The sequence below is a fragment of the Hemibagrus wyckioides genome, linkage group LG08, assembly GCF_019097595.1.
Source record: "Hemibagrus wyckioides isolate EC202008001 linkage group LG08, SWU_Hwy_1.0, whole genome shotgun sequence".
Taxonomy (NCBI): domain Eukaryota; kingdom Metazoa; phylum Chordata; class Actinopteri; order Siluriformes; family Bagridae; genus Hemibagrus; species Hemibagrus wyckioides.
In genome coordinates this window covers 8974304-8991846 of record NC_080717.1, presented here as the reverse complement: position 1 = coordinate 8991846, position 17543 = coordinate 8974304, and the positions used below count along the sequence as shown (strand labels likewise).

At 39.6% G+C, this 17543-nt stretch overlaps 1 protein-coding gene, 5 non-coding genes and 8 pseudogenes across 6 annotated transcripts in view; all 14 read right to left on the bottom strand.

Moving 5' to 3' along the window:
- LOC131357969 (condensin complex subunit 1-like) overlaps positions 1-17543 on the bottom strand; it is a 130916-nt gene that overhangs the window by 109871 nt on the left and 3502 nt on the right. The window lies entirely within an intron of this gene.
- On the bottom strand, positions 75-183 carry LOC131358501 (5S ribosomal RNA; annotated as a pseudogene).
- Positions 1512-1629, bottom strand: LOC131358442 (5S ribosomal RNA). Its single transcript, XR_009205443.1, has one exon. It is a non-coding gene; the product is annotated as a 5S ribosomal RNA (ribosomal RNA).
- Positions 2922-3039, bottom strand: LOC131358490 (5S ribosomal RNA; annotated as a pseudogene).
- LOC131358494 (5S ribosomal RNA) lies at positions 4345-4461 on the bottom strand (annotated as a pseudogene).
- LOC131358498 (5S ribosomal RNA) lies at positions 5764-5882 on the bottom strand (annotated as a pseudogene).
- On the bottom strand, positions 7185-7302 carry LOC131358465 (5S ribosomal RNA; annotated as a pseudogene).
- Positions 8620-8738, bottom strand: LOC131358443 (5S ribosomal RNA). The gene has a single exon (XR_009205444.1). It is a non-coding gene; the product is annotated as a 5S ribosomal RNA (ribosomal RNA).
- LOC131358497 (5S ribosomal RNA) lies at positions 10040-10158 on the bottom strand (annotated as a pseudogene).
- On the bottom strand, positions 11465-11582 carry LOC131358433 (5S ribosomal RNA). Its single transcript, XR_009205434.1, has one exon. It is a non-coding gene; the product is annotated as a 5S ribosomal RNA (ribosomal RNA).
- Positions 12877-12995, bottom strand: LOC131358455 (5S ribosomal RNA). Its single transcript, XR_009205450.1, has one exon. It is a non-coding gene; the product is annotated as a 5S ribosomal RNA (ribosomal RNA).
- On the bottom strand, positions 14285-14402 carry LOC131358434 (5S ribosomal RNA). The gene has a single exon (XR_009205435.1). It is a non-coding gene; the product is annotated as a 5S ribosomal RNA (ribosomal RNA).
- LOC131358511 (5S ribosomal RNA) lies at positions 15810-15918 on the bottom strand (annotated as a pseudogene).
- LOC131358508 (5S ribosomal RNA) lies at positions 17229-17343 on the bottom strand (annotated as a pseudogene).

Here is a 17543-nt window from a genome sequence, read left to right as displayed (position 1 = left end):
GTAGTAATAAATGAATGCAAGTTGAAGGTGTTTTGAGTTTGAAAAGTTGCAGTAGAGACTTTTGACGGTGAAAAAGCTTACAGCACCGGGTATTCCCAGGCGGTCTCCCATCCAAGTCCTAACCAGGCCCGACCCTCCTTAGCTTCCGAGATCGGGCGTTCTCAGGGTGGTATGGCCGTAAGCGAGAAAGCAGTTTCAATAAGGTCTCTTTATAGTGTACGATGTAGATGACTCCGTTTCTTTTCTTTTCTTTTTTTCTTTTATTTATTTTAAAGTCACTCTTTCGCGTCTCAGTTTGCTGTTGGGTGGAGAGAACAACCGCTTCATCCATATCAAACTTTCTGTCTCACCACCTGCAACCCACACGCGCCTCTCCACCTCTTGGGATTACTAACACTTAATGACATCTTACTCTGCTTAATTTGACAAAATATTTAAACAGGCACGTTGCACGCTGCATCTCAGCTTCTTGCTTTATTTTCATGCCACATCAATAAAACACTTGACATAAGACAGAAGATTGCTGCGAGAGAAAGTAAGGTGTTTTTGAACAGGCTATTACCACTTCATCCACAAATACTTTTCTTGCTTCAATTATTACTTCGTTAAAAACAATTCAGAGCAACAATTTAAATGCATAACAACTACAAGAGCCACATGTCTGCTCTCTTCTTCTTTGTTCAGGAGTTGGACGCATTACCGCCACCAGCTGAACTGGAGTGAGGGGCCGGCTTCCAACGCGAGCGAGTGAGAGAGCGCGTGAGTGCGTGCGCTCTCTCTCTCTCTCTCTCTCTCTCTCTCTCTCTCTCTCTCTCTCTCTCTCTCTGCGTTTACAGCATTTGCTAGACGAGTCTATCAAAGGGGATTTTACACAAGTGCTTGAATTGGAAACTTCAGAACATATCTAGAAATAAAGAACACTGTACACAATCTGAAGAAACCTGCAACATCCAATTGTTTGTTGGAGCATCTAAGACGCTCATGTTATAAGTGCAAATGCTACTACTACGACTGTTACGGACAGGAATCATAGTAGTAGTAGTAGCAGTAGTAAGAAAAATAATTAAAAATAATAACGAAATACACGAATAAAAGAATAATCACGAGATTGGTATCATCAAGAAATGTGACTATGATATCTGCTACGTGAAGTCCGTCCATTCTAGAAACATACACCCTCGAAATAAATAACTTTATGTAAAAAAAGTTTCTTAATAAGAAAATAGAATAATAATTGTAGTTTAAAGGAATATCACAGTGATTGTTTGAATGAATGAATGAATGAATGAATGAATGAATGAATGAATGAATGAATGAATGAATGAAGTGGAAAATAAATAAGGTAGGGATAATTCTGTGATTTGAGCATGAATTTGTGTCGAGGTGATTGATTGCTTGTTGATTTTGTCACATGTGTCTCTGTGTGTGATCTCTGTGTAGTAATAAATGAATGCAAGTTGAAGGTGTTTTTGAGTTTGAAAAGTTGCAGTAGAGACTTTTGACGGTGAAAAAGCTTATAGCACCTGGTATTCCCAGGCGGTCTCCCATCCAAGTACTAACCAGGCCCGACCCTGCTTAGCTTCGAGATCGGACGAGATCGGGCGTTCTCAGGGTGGTATGGCCGTAAGCGAGAGAACAGTTTCAATAAGGGCTCTTTATAGTGTACGATGTAGATGACTCCGTTTCTTTTCTTTTCTTTTTTATTTGATTTATTTTAAAGTCACTCATTCGCGTCTCAGTTTGCTGTTGGGTGGAGAGAACAACCGCTTCATCCATATCAAACTTTCTGTCTCACCACCTGCAACCCACAGCGCCTCTCCACCTCTTGGGATTACTAACACTTAATGACATCTTACTCTGCTTAATTTGACAAAATATTTAAACAGGCACGTTGCCGCTGCATCTTAGCTTCTTGCTTTATTTTCATGCCACATCAATAAAACACTTGACATAAGACAGAAGATTGCTGCGAGAGAAAGTAAGGTGTCTTTGAACAGGCTATTCCCACTTCATCCACATATACTTTTCTTGCTTCAATTATTACTTCGTTAAAAACAATTCAGAGCAACAATTTAAATGCATAACAACTACAAGAGCCACATGTCTGCTCTCTTCTTCTTTGTTCAGGAGTTGGGCGCATTACCGCCACCAGCTGATCTGGAGAGTGGGGCGGCTTCCAGCGAGCCAGTGAGAGAAGCGGCGTGAGTGGGTGCGCTCTCCCTCCCTCCCCCTCTCTCTCTCTCTCTCTCTGCGTTTACAGCATTTGCTAGACGAGTCTATCAAAGGGGATTTTACACAAGTGCTTGAATTGGAAACTTCAGAACATATCTAGAAATAAAGAACACTGTACACAATCTGAACAAACCTGCAACATCCAATTGTTTGTTGGAGCATCTAAGGCAGCTCATGTTATAAGTGCAAATGCTACTACTACGACTGTTACGGACAGGAATCATAGTAGTAGTAGTAGCAGTAGTAAGAAAAATAATTAAAAATAATAACGAAATACCACGAATAAAAAGAATAATCACTAGATTGGTATCATCAAGTGATGTGTCTATGATATCTGCTACGTGATGACCGTCCATTCTAGAAACATACACCCTCCGAAATAATTAACTTTATGTAAAAAAAGTTTCTTCATAAGAAAATAGAATAATAATTGTAGTTTAATGGAATATGCAGTGATTGTTTGAATGAATGAATGAATGAATGAATGAATGAATGAATGAATGAAGTGGAAAATAAATAAGGTAGGGATAATTCTGTGATTTGAGCATGAATTTGTGTCGAGGTGATTGATTGCTTGTTGATTTTGTCACATGTGTCTCTGTGTGTGATCTCTGTGTAGTAATAAATGAATGCAAGTTGAAGGTGTTTTGAGTTTGAAAAGTTGCAGTAGAGACTTTTGGCGGTGAAAAAGCTTACAGCACCTGGTATTCCCAGGCGGTCTCCCATCCAAGTACTAACCAGGCCCGACCCTGCTTAGCTTCGAGATCGGACGAGATCGGGCGTTCTCAGGAGTGGTATGGCCGTAGCGAGAAAGCAGTTTCAATAAGGGCTCTTTATAGTGTGCGATGTAGATGACTCCGTTTCTTTTCTTTTCTTTTTCTTTTGATTTATTTTAAAGTCACTCATTAGCGTCTCAGTTTGCTGTTGGGTGGAGAGAACAACCGCTTCATCCATATCAAACTTTCTGTCTCACCACCTGCAACCCACAGCGCCTCTCCACCTCTTGGGATTACTAACACTTAATGACATCTTACTCTGCTTAATTTGACAAAATATTTAAACAGGCACGTTGCACGCTGCATCTTAGCTTCTTGCTTTATTTTCATGCCACATCAATAAAACCTTTGACATAAGACAGAAGATTGCTGAGAGAAAAAGTGAGGTGTCATTCAACAGGCTATTACCACTTCATCCACATATACTTTTCTTGCTTCAATTATTACTTCGTTAAAAACAATTCAGAGCAACAATTTAAATGCATAACAACTACAAGAGCCACATGTCTGCTCTCTTCTTCTTTGTTCAGGAGTTGGGCGCATTACCGCCACCAGCTGAACTGGAGAGAGGGGCCGGCTTCCAACGGCCCAGTGAGAAGCGCGTGAGTGCGTCTCTCTCTCTCTCTCTCTCTCTCTCTCTCTCTCTCTCTCTCTCTGCGTTTACAGCATTTGCTAGACGAGTCTATCAAAGGGATTTTACACAAGTGCTTGAATTGGAAACTTCAGAACATATCTAGAAATAAAGAACACTGTACACAATCTGAACAAACCTGCAACATCCAATTGTTTGTTGGAGCATCTAAGGCAGCTCATGTTATAAGTGCAAATGCTACTACTACGACTGTTACGGACAGGAATCATAGTAGTAGTAGTAGCAGTAGTAAGAAATATAATTAAAAATAAAACCGAAATCCACGAATAAAAGAATAATCTAGAGATTGGTATCATCAAGAAATGTGACTATGATATCTGCTACGTGAAGTCCGTCCATTCTAGAAACATACACCCTCGAAATAAATAACTTTATGTAAAAAAAGTTTCTAAATAAGAAAATAGAATAATAATTGTAGTTTAAAGGAATATGCAGTGATTGTTTGAATGAATGAATGAATGAATGAATGAATGAATGAATGAATGAATGAATGAATGAAGTGGAAAATAAATAAGGTAGGGATAATTCTGTGATTTGAGCATGAATTTGTGTCGAGGTGATTGATTGCTTGTTGATTTTGTCACATGTGTCTCTGTGTGTGATCTCTGTGTAGTAATAAATGAATGCAAGTTGAAGGTGTTTTTGAGTTTGAAAAGTTGCAGTAGAGACTTTTGTCGGTGAAAAAGCTTACAGCACCTGGTATTCCCAGGCGGTCTCCCATACAAGAACTTACCAGGCCCGACCCTGCTTAGCTTCGAGATCGGACGAGATCGGGCGTTCTCAGGGTGGTATGGCCGTAGCGAGAGAGCAGTTTCAATAAGGGCTCTTTATAGTGTGCGATGTAGATGACTCCGTTTCTTTTCTTTTCTTTTTATTTGATTTATTTTAAAGTCACTCATTCGCGTCTCAGTTTGCTGTTGGGTGGAGAGAACAACCGCTTCATCCATATCAAACTTTCTGTCTCACCACCTGCAACCCACACGCGCCTCTCCACCTCTTGGGATTACTAACACTTAATGACATCTTACTCTGCTTAATTTGACAAAATATTTAAACAGGCACGTTGCACGCTGCATCTTAGCTTCTTGCTTTATTTTCATGCCACATCAATAAAACACTTGACATAAGACAGCAGATTGCTGAGAGAGAAAATAAGGTGTCTTTGAACAGGCTATTACCACTTCATCCACAAATACTTTTCTTGCTTCAATTATTACTTCGTTAGAAACAATTCAGAGCAACAATTTAAATGCATAACAACTACAAGAGCCACATGTCTGCTCTCTTCTTCTTTGTTCAGGAGTTGGGCGCATTACCGCCACCAGCTGATCTGGAGAGTGGGGCCGGCTTCCAGCGAGCCAGTGAGAGGCGGCGTGAGTGCGTGCGCTCTCTCTCTCTCTCTCTCTCTCTCTCTCTCTCTCTGCGTTTACAGCATTTGCTAGACGAGTCTATCAAAGGGGATTTTACACAAGTGCTTGAATTGGAAACTTCAGAACATATCTAGAAATAAAGAACACTGTACACAATCTGAACAAACCTGCAACATCCAATTGTTTGTTGGAGCATCTAAGTCGCTCATGTTATAAGTGCAAATGCTACTACTACGACTGTTACGGACAGGAATCATAGTAGTAGTAGTAGCAGTAGTAAGAAAAATAATTAAAAATAATAACGAAATACACGAAAAAAAGAATAATCACGAGATTGGTATCATCAAGAAATGTGACTATGATATCTGCTACGTGAAGTCCGTCCATTCTAGAAACATACAGCCTCCGAAATAAATAACTTTATGTAAAAAAAAGTTTCTTAATAAGAAAATAGAATAATAATTGTAGTTTAAAGGAATATGCAGTGATTGTTTGAATGAATGAATGAATGAATGAATGAATGAATGAATGAATGAATGAATGAATGAAGTGGAAAATAAATAAGGTAGGGATAATTCTGTGATTTGAGCATGAATTTGTGTCGAGGTGATTGATTGCTTGTTGATTTTGTCACATGTGTCTCTGTGTGTGATCTCTGTGTAGTAATAAATGAATGCAAGTTGAAGGTGTTTTGAGTTTGAAAAGTTGCAGTAGAGACTTTTGGCGGTGAAAAAGCTTACAGCACCTGGTATTCCCAGGCGGTCTCCCATCCAAGTACTAACCAGGCCCGACCCTGCTTAGCTTCGAGATCGGACGAGATCGAGGCGTTCTCAGGAGTGGTATGGCCGTAGCGAGAAAGCACTTTCAATAAGGGCTCTTTATAGTGTCTGATGTAGATGACTCCGTTTCTTTTCTTTTCTTTTTATTTGATTTATTTTAAAGTCACTCATTCGCGTCTCAGTTTGCTGTTGGGTGGAGAGAAGAACCGCTTCATCCATATCAAACTTCCTGTCTCACCACCTGCAACCCACACAGCGCCTCTCCACCTCTTGGGATTACTAACACTTAATGACATCTTACTCTGCTTAATTTGACAAAATATTTAAACAGGCACGTTGCACGCTGCATCTTAGCTTCTTGCTTTATTTTCATGCCACATCAATAAAACACTTGACATACAGCAGATTGCTGCGAGAGAAAGTAAGGTGTCTTTGAACAGGCTATTACCACTTCATCCACATATACTTTTCTTGCTTCAATTATTACTTCGTTAAAAACAATTCAGAGCAACAATTTAAATGCATAACAACTACAAGAGCCACATGTCTGCTCTCTTCTTCTTTGTTCAGGAGTTGGGCGCATTACCGCCACCAGCTGAACTGGAGAGAGGGCCGGCTTCCAGCGAGCCAGGGAGCGAGCGCGTGAGTGCGTGCTCCCTCTCTCTCTCTCTCTCTCTCTCTCTCTCTCTCTCTCTGCGTTTACAGCATTTGCTAGACGAGTCTATCAAAGGGGATTTTACACAAGTGCTTGAATTGGAAACTTCAGAACATATCTAGAAATAAAGAACACTGTACACAATCTGAACAAACCTGCAACATCAATTGTTTGTTGGAGCATCTAAGGCAGCTCATGTGATAAGTGCAAATGCTACTACTACGACTGTTACGGACAGGAATCATAGTAGTAGTAGTAGCAGTAGTAAGAAAAATAATTAAAAATAATAACGAAATACACGAATAAAAAGAATAATCACGAGATTGGTATCATCAAGAAATGTGACTATGATATCTGCTACGTGAAGTCCGTCCATTCTAGAAACATACAGCCTCCGAAATAAATAACTTTATGTAAAAAAAGTTTCTAAATTAGAAAATAGAATAATAATTGTAGTTTAAAGGAATATCACAGTGATTGTTTGAATGAATGAATGAATGAATGAATGAATGAATGAATGAATGAATGAATGAAGTGGAAAATAAATAAGGTAGGGATAATTCAGTGATTTGAGCATGAATTTGTGTCGAGGTGATTGATTGCTTGTTGATTTTTGTCACATGTGTCTCTGTGTGTGATCTCTGTGTAGTAATAAATGAATGCAAGTTGAAGGTGTTTTTGAGTTTGAAAAGTTGCAGTAGAGACTTTTGGCGGTGAAAAAGCTTACAGCACCTGGTATTCCCAGGCGGTCTCCCATCCAAGTACTAACCAGGCCCGACCCTGCTTAGCTTCGAGATCGGACGAGATCGAGGCGTTCTCAGGGTGGTATGGCCGTAGCGAGAAAGCAGTTTCAATAAGGGCTCTTTATAGTGTGCGATGTAGATGACTCCGTTTCTTTTCTTTTCTTTTATTTGATTTATTTTAGAGTTACTCATTCGCGTCTCCGCTTGCTGTTGGGTGGAAAGAACAAGCTCTTCATCCATATCAGACTTTCTCTCTGACCACATGCAAGCGACACGCGCCTCTCCCCCTCTTGGGATTACTAACACTTAATGACATCTTACTCTGCTTAATTTGACAAAATATTTAAACAGGCACGTTGCATCTGCATCTCAGCTTCTTGCTTTATTTTCATGCCACATCAATAAAACACTTGACATAAGACAGAAGATTGCTGCGAGAGAAAGTAAGGTGTCTTTGAACAGGCTTTTACCACTTCATCCACAAATACTTTTCTTGCTTCAATTATTACTTCGTTAAAAACAATTCAGAGCAACAATTTAAATGCCACTTAACAACTACAAGAGCCACATGTCTGCTCTCTTCTTCTTTGTTCAGGAGTTGGGCGCATTACCGCCACCAGCTGAACTGGAGAGAGGGGCCGGCTTCCAGCGGCGAGTGAGAGAGCGGCGTGAGTGCGTGCGCTCTCTCTCTCTCTCTCTCTCTCTCTCTCTCTCTCTCTCTCTGCGTTTACAGCATTTGCTAGACGAGTCTATCAAAGGGGATTTTACACAAGTGCTTGAATTGGAAACTTCAGAACATATCTAGAAATAAAGAACACTATACACAATCTGAACAAACCTGCAACATCAATTGTTTGTTGGAGCATCTAAGGCAGCTCATGTTATAAGTGCAAATGCTACTACTACGACTGTTACGGACAGGAATCATAGTAGTAGTAGTAGCAGTAGTAAGAAAAATAATTAAAAATAATAACGAAATACACGAATAAAAGAATAATCACGAGATTGGTATCATCAAGGAATGTGACTATGATATCTGCTACGTGAAGTCCGTCCATTCTAGAAACATACACCCTCCGAAATAAATAACTTTATGTAAAAAAAGTTTCTTAATAAGAAAATAGAATAATAATTGTAGTTTAAAGGAATATGCGAGTGATTGTTTGAATGAATGAATGAATGAATGAATGAATGAATGAATGAATGAATGAATGAATGAATGAATGAAGTGGAAAATAAATAAGGTAGGGATAATTCTGTGATTTGAGCATGAATTTGTGTCGAGGTGATTGATTGCTTGTTGATTTTGTCACATGTGTCTCTGTGTGTGATCTCTGTGTAGTAATAAATGAATGCAAGTTGAAGGTGTTTTGAGTTTGAAAAGTTGCAGTAGAGACTTTTGGCGGTGAAAAAGCCTACAGCACCTGGTATTCCCAGGCGGTCTCCCATCCAAGTACTAACCAGGCCCGACCCTGTTTGGCTTCCGAGATCGGACGAGATCAGGCGTTCTCAGGGTGGTATGGCCGTAGCGAGAGCACTTTCAATAAGGGCTCTTTATAGTGTGCGATGTAGATGACTCCGTTTCTTTTCTTTTCTTTTTTATTTGATTTATTTTAAAGTCACTCATTAGCGTCTCAGTTTGCTGTTGGGTGGAGAGAACAACCGCTTCATCCATATCAAACTTTCTGTCTCACCACCTGCAACCCACAGCGCCTCTCCACCTCTTGGGATTACTAACACTTAATGACATCTTACTCTGCTTAATTTGACAAAATATTTAAACAGGCACGTTGCATCTGCATCTTAGCTTCTTGCTTTATTTTCATGCCACATCAATAAAACACTTGACATACAGCAGATTGCTGCGAGAGAAAGTAAGGTGTCTTTGAACAGGCTATTACCACTTCATCCACATATACTTTTCTTGCTTCAATTATTACTTCGTTAAAAACAATTCAGAGCAACAATTTAAATGCACTTAACAACTACAAGAGCCACATGTCTGCTCTCTTCTTCTTTGTTCAGGAGTTGGGCGCATTACCGCCACCAGCTGAACTGGAGAGAGGGCGGCTTCCAACGAGCCAGTGAGAGAGCGGCGTGAGTGCGTGCGCTCTCTCTCTCTCTCTCTCTCTCTCTCCCTCTCTCTCTCTCTGCGTTTACAGCATTTGCTAGACGAGTCTATCAAAGGGGATTTTACACAAGTGCTTGAATTGGAAACTTCAGAACATATCTAGAAATAAAGAACACTGTACACAATCTGAACAAACCTGCAACATCCAATTGTTTGTTGGAGCATCTAAGGCAGCTCATGTTATAAGTGCAAATGCTACTACTACGACTGTTACGGACAGGAATCATAGTAGTAGTAGTAGCAGTAGTAAGAAAAATAATTAAAAATAATAACGAAATACACGAATAAAAAGAATAATCACGAGATTGGTATCATCAAGAAATGTGACTATGATATCTGCTACGTGAAGTCCGTCCATTCTAGAAACATACACCCTCCGAAATAAATAACTTTATGTAAAAAAAGTTTCTAAATAAGAAAATAGAATAATAATTGTAGTTTAAAGGAATATCACAGTGATTGTTTGAATGAATGAATGATTGAATGAATGAATGAATGAATGAATGAATGAATGAAGTGGAAAATAAATAAGGTAGGGATAATTCTGTGATTTGAGCATGAATTTGTGTCGAGGTGATTGATTGCTTGTTGATTTTGTCACATGTGTCTCTGTGTGTGATCTCTGTGTAGTAATAAATGAATGCAAGTTGAAGGTGTTTTTGAGTTTGAAAAGTTGCAGTAGAGACTTTTGACGGTGAAAAAGCTTACAGCACCTGGTATTCCCAGGCGGTCTCCCATCCAAGTACTAACCAGGCCCGACCCTGCTTAGCTTCGAGATCGGACGAGATCGAGGCGTTCTCAGGAGTGGTATGGCCGTAGCGAGAAAGCAGTTTCAATAAGGGCTCTTTATAGTGTACGATGTAGATGACTCCGTTTCATTTCTTTTTTTATTTGTTTTATTTTAAAGTCACTCATTCGCGTCTCAGTTTGCTGTTGGGTGGAGAGAACAACCGCTTCATCCATATCAAACTTTCTGTCTCACCACCTGCAACCCACAGCGCCTCTCCACCTCTTGGGATTACTAACACTTAATGACATCTTACTCTGCTTAATTTGACAAAATATTTAAACAGGCACGATGCACGCATCTGCATCTTAGCTTCTTGCTTTATTTTCATGCCACATCAATAAAACACTTGACATAAGACAGAAGATTGCTGCGAGAAAGTAAGGTGTCTTTGAACAGGCTATTACCACTTCATCCACAAATACTTTTCTTGCTTCAATTATTACTTCGTTAAAAACAATTCAGAGCAACAATTTAAATGCATAACAACTACAAGAGCCACATGTCTGCTCTCTTCTTCTTTGTTCAGGAGTTGGGCGCATTACCGCCACCAGCTGAACTGGAGAGTGGGGCCGGCTTCCAACGAGCCAGTGAGAGAAGCGGCGTGAGTGCGTGCGCTCTCTCTCTCTCTCTCTCTCTCTCTCTCTCTCTGCGTTTACAGCATTTGCTAGACGAGTCTATCAAAGGGGATTTTACACAAGTGCTTGAATTGGAAACTTCAGAACATATCTAGAAATAAAGAACACTGTACACAATCTGAACAAACCTGCAACATCCAATTGTTTGTTGGAGCATCTAAGGCAGCTCATGTTATAAGTGCAAATGCTACTACTACGACTGTTACGGACAGGAATCATAGTAGTAGTAGTAGCAGTAGTAAGAAAAATAATTAAAAATAATAACGAAATACCACGAATAAAAGAATAATCACGAGATTGGTATCATCAAGAAATGTGACTATGATATCTGCTACGTGAAGACCGTCCATTCTAGAAACATACACCCACCGAAATAAATAACTTTATGTAAAAAAAGTTTCTTAATAAGAAAATAGAATAATAATTGTAGTTTAAAGGAATATCACGAGTGATTGTTTGAATGAATAAATGAATGAATGAATGAATGAATGAATGAATGAATGAATGAATGAATGAAGTGCAAAATAAATAAGGTAGGGATAATTCTGTGATTTGAGCATGAATTTGTGTCGAGGTGATTGATTGCTTGTTGATTTTGTCACATGTGTCTCTGTGTGTGATCTCTGTGTAGTAATAAATGAATGCAAGTTGAAGGTGTTTTGAGTTTGAAAAGTTGCAGTAGAGACTTTTGGCGGTGAAAAAGCTTACAGCACCTGGTATTCCCAGGCGGTCTCCCATCAAGTACTAACCAGGCCCGACCCTGCTTAGCTTCCGAGATCGGACGAGATCGGGCGTTCTCAGGGTGGTATGGCCGTAAGCGAAAGCAGTTTCAATAAGGGCTCTTTATAGTGTCTGATGTAGATGACTCCGTTTCTTTTCTTTTCTTTTTATTTGATTTATTTTAAAGTCACTCATTAGCGTCTCAGTTTGCTGTTGGGTGGAGAGAACAACCGCTTCATCCATATCAAACTTTCTGTCTCACCACCTGCAACCCACCGCAGCGCCTCTCCACCTCTTGGGATTACTAACACTTAATGACATCTTACTCTGCTTAATTTGACAAAATATTTAAACAGGCACGTTGCATCTGCATCTTAGCTTCTTGCTTTATTTTCATGCCACATCAATAAAACACTTGACATAAGACAGCAGATTGCTGCGAGAGAAAGTAAGGTGTCTTTGAACAGGCTATTACCACTTCATCCACATATACTTTTCTTGCTTCAATTATTACTTCGTTAAAAACAATTCAGAGCAACAATTTAAATGCATAACAACTACAAGAGCCACATGTCTGCTCTCTTCTTCTTTGTTCAGGAGTTGGGCGCATTACCGCCACCAGCTGATCTGGAGAGTGGGGCCGGCTTCCAGCGAGCCAGTGAGAGGCGCGTGAGTGCGTGCGCTCTCTCTCTCTCTCTCTCTCTCTCTCTCTCTCTGCGTTTACAGCATTTGCTAAACGAGTCTATCAAAGGGGATTTTACACAAGTGCTTGAATTGGAAACTTCAGAACATATCTAGAAATAAAGAACACTGTACACAATCTGAAGAATCCTGCAACATCCAATTGTTTGTTGGAGCATCTAAGGCAGCTCATGTTATAAGTGCAAATGCTACTACTACGACTATTACGGACAGGAATCATAGTAGTAGTAGTAGCAGTAGTAAGAAAAATAATTAAAAATAATAACGAAATACGAATAAAGAATAATCACGAGATTGGTATCATCAAGAAATGTGACTATGATATCTGCTCACGTGAAGTCCGTCCATTCTAGAAACATACACCCTCCGAAATAAATAACTTTATGTAAAAAAAGTTTCTTAATAAGAAAATAGAATAATAATTGTAGTTTAAAGGAATATCACAGTGATTATTTGAAGGAATGAATGAATGAATGAATGAATGAATGAATGATTGAATGAATGAAGTGGAAAATAAATAAGGTAGGGATAATTCTGTGATTTGAGCATGAATTTGTGTCGAGGTGATTGATTGCTTGTTGATTTTGTCACATGTGTCTCTGTGTGTGATCTCTGTGTAGTAATAAATGAATGCAAGTTGAAGGTGTTCTAGAGTTTGAAAAGTTGCAGAAGAGACTTTTGGGGGTGAAAAAGCTTCCTGCCCCTGGTATCCCCAGGCGGTCTCCCATCCAAGTACTAACCAGGCCCGACCCTGCTTAGCTTCCGAGATCGGACGAGATCGGGCGTTCTCAGGGTGGTATGGCCGTAAGCGAGAGAGCACTTTCAATAAGGGCTCTTTATAGTGTACGATGTAGATGACTCCGTTTCTTTTCTTTTTTTATTTGATTTATTTTAAAGTCACTCATTCGCGTCTCAGTTTGCTGTTGGGTGGAGAGAACAACCGCTTCATCCATATCAAACTTTCTGTCTCACCACCTGCAACCCACACGCGCCTCTCCACCTCTTGGGATTACTAACACTTAATGACATCTTACTCTGCTTAATTTGACAAAATATTTAAACAGGCACGTTGCACGCTGCATCTCAGCTTCTTGCTTTATTTTCATGCCACATCAATAAAAAACTTGACATAAGACAGAAGATTGCTGCGAGAGAAAGTAAGGTGTTTTTGAACAGGCTATTACCACTTCATCCACATATACTTTTCTTGCTTCAATTATTACTTCGTTAAAAACAATTCAGAGCAACAATTTAAATGCATAACAACTACAAGAGCCACATGTCTGCTCTCTTCTTCTTTGTTCAGGAGTTGGGCGCATTACCGCCACCAGCTGAACTGGAGAGAGGGGCCGGCTTCCAGCGCGAGCCAGTGAGAGGCGGCGTGAGTGCGTGCGCTCTCTCTCTCTCTCCATCTCTCTGTCTCTCTGCGTTTACAGCATTTGCTAGACGAGTCTATCAAAGGGGATTTTAAACAAGTGCTTGAATTGGAAACTTCAGAACATATCTAGAAATAAAGAACACTGTACACAATCTGAACAAACCTGCAACATCAATTGTTTGTTGGAGCATCTAAGGCAGCTCATGTTATAAGTGCAAATGCTACTACTACGACTGTTACGGACAGGAATCATAGTAGTAGTAGTAGCAGTAGTAAGAAAAATAATTAAAAATAATAACGAAATACACGAATAAAAGAATAATCACGAGATTGGTATCATCAAGAAATGTGACTATGATATCTGCTACGTGAAGTCCGTCCATTCTAGAAACATACACCCTCCGAAATAAATCACTTTATGTAAAAAAAGTTTCTTAATAAGAAAATAGAATAATAATTGTAGTTTAAAGGAATATGCAGTGATTGTTTGAATGAATGAATGAATGAATGAATGAATGAATGAATGAATGAATGAAGTGGAAAATAAATAAGGTAGGGATAATTCTGTGATTTGATCATGAATTTGTGTCGAGGTGATTGATTTCTTGTTGATTTTGTCACATGTGTCTCTGTGTGTGATCTCTGTGTAGTAATAAATGAATGCAAGTTGAAGGTGTTTTTGAGTTTGAAAAGTTGCAGTAGAGACTTTTGACGGTGAAAAAGCTTACAGCACCTGGTATTCCCAGGCGGTCTCCCATCCAAGTACTAACCAGGCCCGACCCTGCTTAGCTTCCGAGATCGGACGAGATCGGGCGTTCTCAGGGTGGTATGGCCGTAGCGAAGAACAGTTTCAATAAGGGCTCTTTATAGTGTCACGATGTAGATGACTCCGTTTCTTTTCTTTTCTTTTTTTATTTGATTTATTTTAAAGTCACTCATTCGCGTCTCAGTTTGCTGTTGGGTGGAGAGAACAACCGCTTCATCCATATCAAACTTTCTGTCTCACCACCTGCAACCCACAAGCGCCTCTCCACCTCTTGGGATTACTAACACTTAATGACATCTTACTCTGCTTAATTTGACAAAATATTTAAACAGGCACGTTGCACATCTGCATCTTAGCTTCTTGCTTTCTTTTCATGCCACATCAATAAAACACTTGACATAACACAGCAGATTGCTGCGAGAGAAAGTAAGGTGTCTTTGAACAGGCTATTACCACTTCATCCACAAAAACTTTTCTTGCTTCAATTATTACTTCGTTAAAAACAATTCAGAGCAACAATTTAAATGCCGCAACAACTACAAGAGCCACATGTCTGCTCTCTTCTTCTTTGTTCAGGAGTTGGACGCATTACCGCCACCAGCTGATCTGGAGAGTGGGGCCGGCTTCCAACGCGAGCGAGTGAGAGAGCGCGTGAGTGCGTGCGCTCTCTCTGTCTCTCTCTCTCTCTTTCTCTCTCTCTCTTTCTCTCTCTCTCTCTCTCTCTCTCTGCGTTTACAGCATTTGCTAGACGAGTCTATCAAAGGGGATTTTACACAAGTGCTTGAATTGGAAACTTCAGAACATATCTAGAAATAAAGAACACTACACAATCTGAACAAACCTGCAACATCCAATTGTTTGTTGGAGCATCTAAGACGCTCATGTTATAAGTGCAAATGCTACTACTACGACTGTTACGGACAGGAATCATAGTAGTAGTAGTAGCAGTAGTAAGAAAAATAATTAAAAATAATAACTTGAAATTCACGAAAAAAAGAATAATCACGAGATTGGTATCATCAAGAAATGTGACTATGATATCTGCTACGTGAAGTCCGTCCATTCTAGAAACATACACCCTCCGAAATAAATAGCTTTCTGTAAAAAAAGTGACTATGATATCTGCTACGTGAAGTCCGTCCATTCTAGAAACATACAGCCTCCGAAATAAATAACTTTCTGTAAAAAGTTTCTTTATAAGAAAATAGAATAATAATTGTAGTTTAAAGGAATATGCAGTGATTGTTTGAATGAATGAATGAATGAATGAATGAATGAATGAATGAATGAATGAAGTGGAAAATGAATAAGGTAGGGATAATTCTGTGATTTGAGCATGAATTTGTGTCGAGGTGATTGATTGCTTGTTGATTTTGTCAGATGTGTCTCTGTGTGTGATCTCTGTGTAGTAATAAATGAATGCAAGTTGAAGGTGTTTTTGAGTTTGAAAAGTTGCAGTAGAGACTTTTGACGGTGAAAAAGCTTACAGCACCGGGTATTCCCAGGCGGTCTCTCATCCAAGTACTAACCAGGCCTGACCCTCCTTAGCTTTCGAGATCGGGCGTTCTCAGGGTGGTATGGCCGTTAGCGAGAAAGCAGTTTCAATGAGGGCTCTTTATAGTGTACGATGTAGATGACTCCGTTCCTTTTCTTTTCTTTTTTTATTTTATTTATTTTAAAGTCACTCATTCGCGTCTCAGTTTGCTGTTGGGTGGAGAGAACAACCGCTTCATCCATATCAAACTTTCTGTCTCACCACCTGCAACCCACCACAGCGCCTCTCCACCTCTTGGGATTACTAACATAATGACATCTTACTCTGCTTAATTTGACAAAATATTTAAACAGGCACGTTACACGCATCTGCATCTCAGCTTCTTGCTTTATTTTCATGCCACATCAATAAAACACTTGACATAAGACAGAAGATTGCTGCGAGAGAAAGTAAGGTGTCTTTGAACAGGCTATTACCACTTCATCCACAAATACTTCTCTTGCTTCAATTATTACCGTTAAAAACAATTCAGAGCAACAATTTAAATGCATAACAACTACAAGAGCCACATGTCTGCTCTCTTCTTCTTTGTTCAGGAGTTGGGCGCATTACCGCCACCAGCTGATCTGGAGAGTGGGGCCGGCTTCCAACAGGCGAGTGAGAGAAGCGGCGTGAGTGCGTCTTGGCGCTCTCTCTCTCTCTCTCTCTCTCTCTCTGCGTTTACAGCATTTGCTGAACGAGTCTATCAAAGGGGATTTTACACAAGTGCTTGAATTGGAAACTTCCAGAACATATCTAGAAATAAAGAACACTGTACACAATCTGAACAAACCTGCAACATCCAATTGTTTGTTGGAGCATCTAAAACGCTCATGTTATAAGTGCAAATGCTACTACTACGACTGTTCACGGACAGGAATCATAGTAGAAGAAGTAGCAGTAGTAAGAAAAATAATTAAAAATAATAACGAAATACGAATAAAAGAATAATCACGAGATTGGTATCATCAAGAAATGTGACTATGATATCTGCTACGTGAAGTCCGTCCATTCTAGAAACATACACCCTCCGAAATGAATAACTTTATGTAAAAAAAAAGTTTCTTCATAAGAAAATAGAATAATAATTGTATTTTTAATGGAATATCGCAGTGATTGTTTGAATGAATGAATGAATGAATGAATGAATGAAGGAATGAATGAATGAATCAATGAATCAAGTGGAAAAATAATAAGGTAGGGATAATTCTGTGATTTGAGCATGAATTTGTGTCGAGGTGATTGATTGCTTGTTGATTTTTGTCACATGTGTCTCTGTGTGTATTCTCTGTGTAGTAATAAATGAATGCAAGTTGAAGGTGTTTTGAGTTTGAAAAGTTGCAGTAGAGACTTTTGGCGGTGAAAAGCTTACAGCACCTGGTATTCCCAGGCGGTCTCCCATCCAAGTACTAACCAGGCTGACCCTGTAGCTTCCGAGATCGGACGAGATCAGGCGTTCTCAGGGTGGTATGGCCGTAGCGAGCACTTTCAATAAGGGCTCTTTATAGTGTCTGATGTAGATGACTCCGTTTCTTTTCTTTTTCTTTTTTATTTGATTTATTTTAAAGTCACTCATTCGCGTCTCAGTTTGCTGTTGGAGTGGAGAGAACAACCCAGCTTCATCCATCATCAAACTTTCTGTCTCTACCACCACTGCAACCCACTACGGCACCTCTCCAC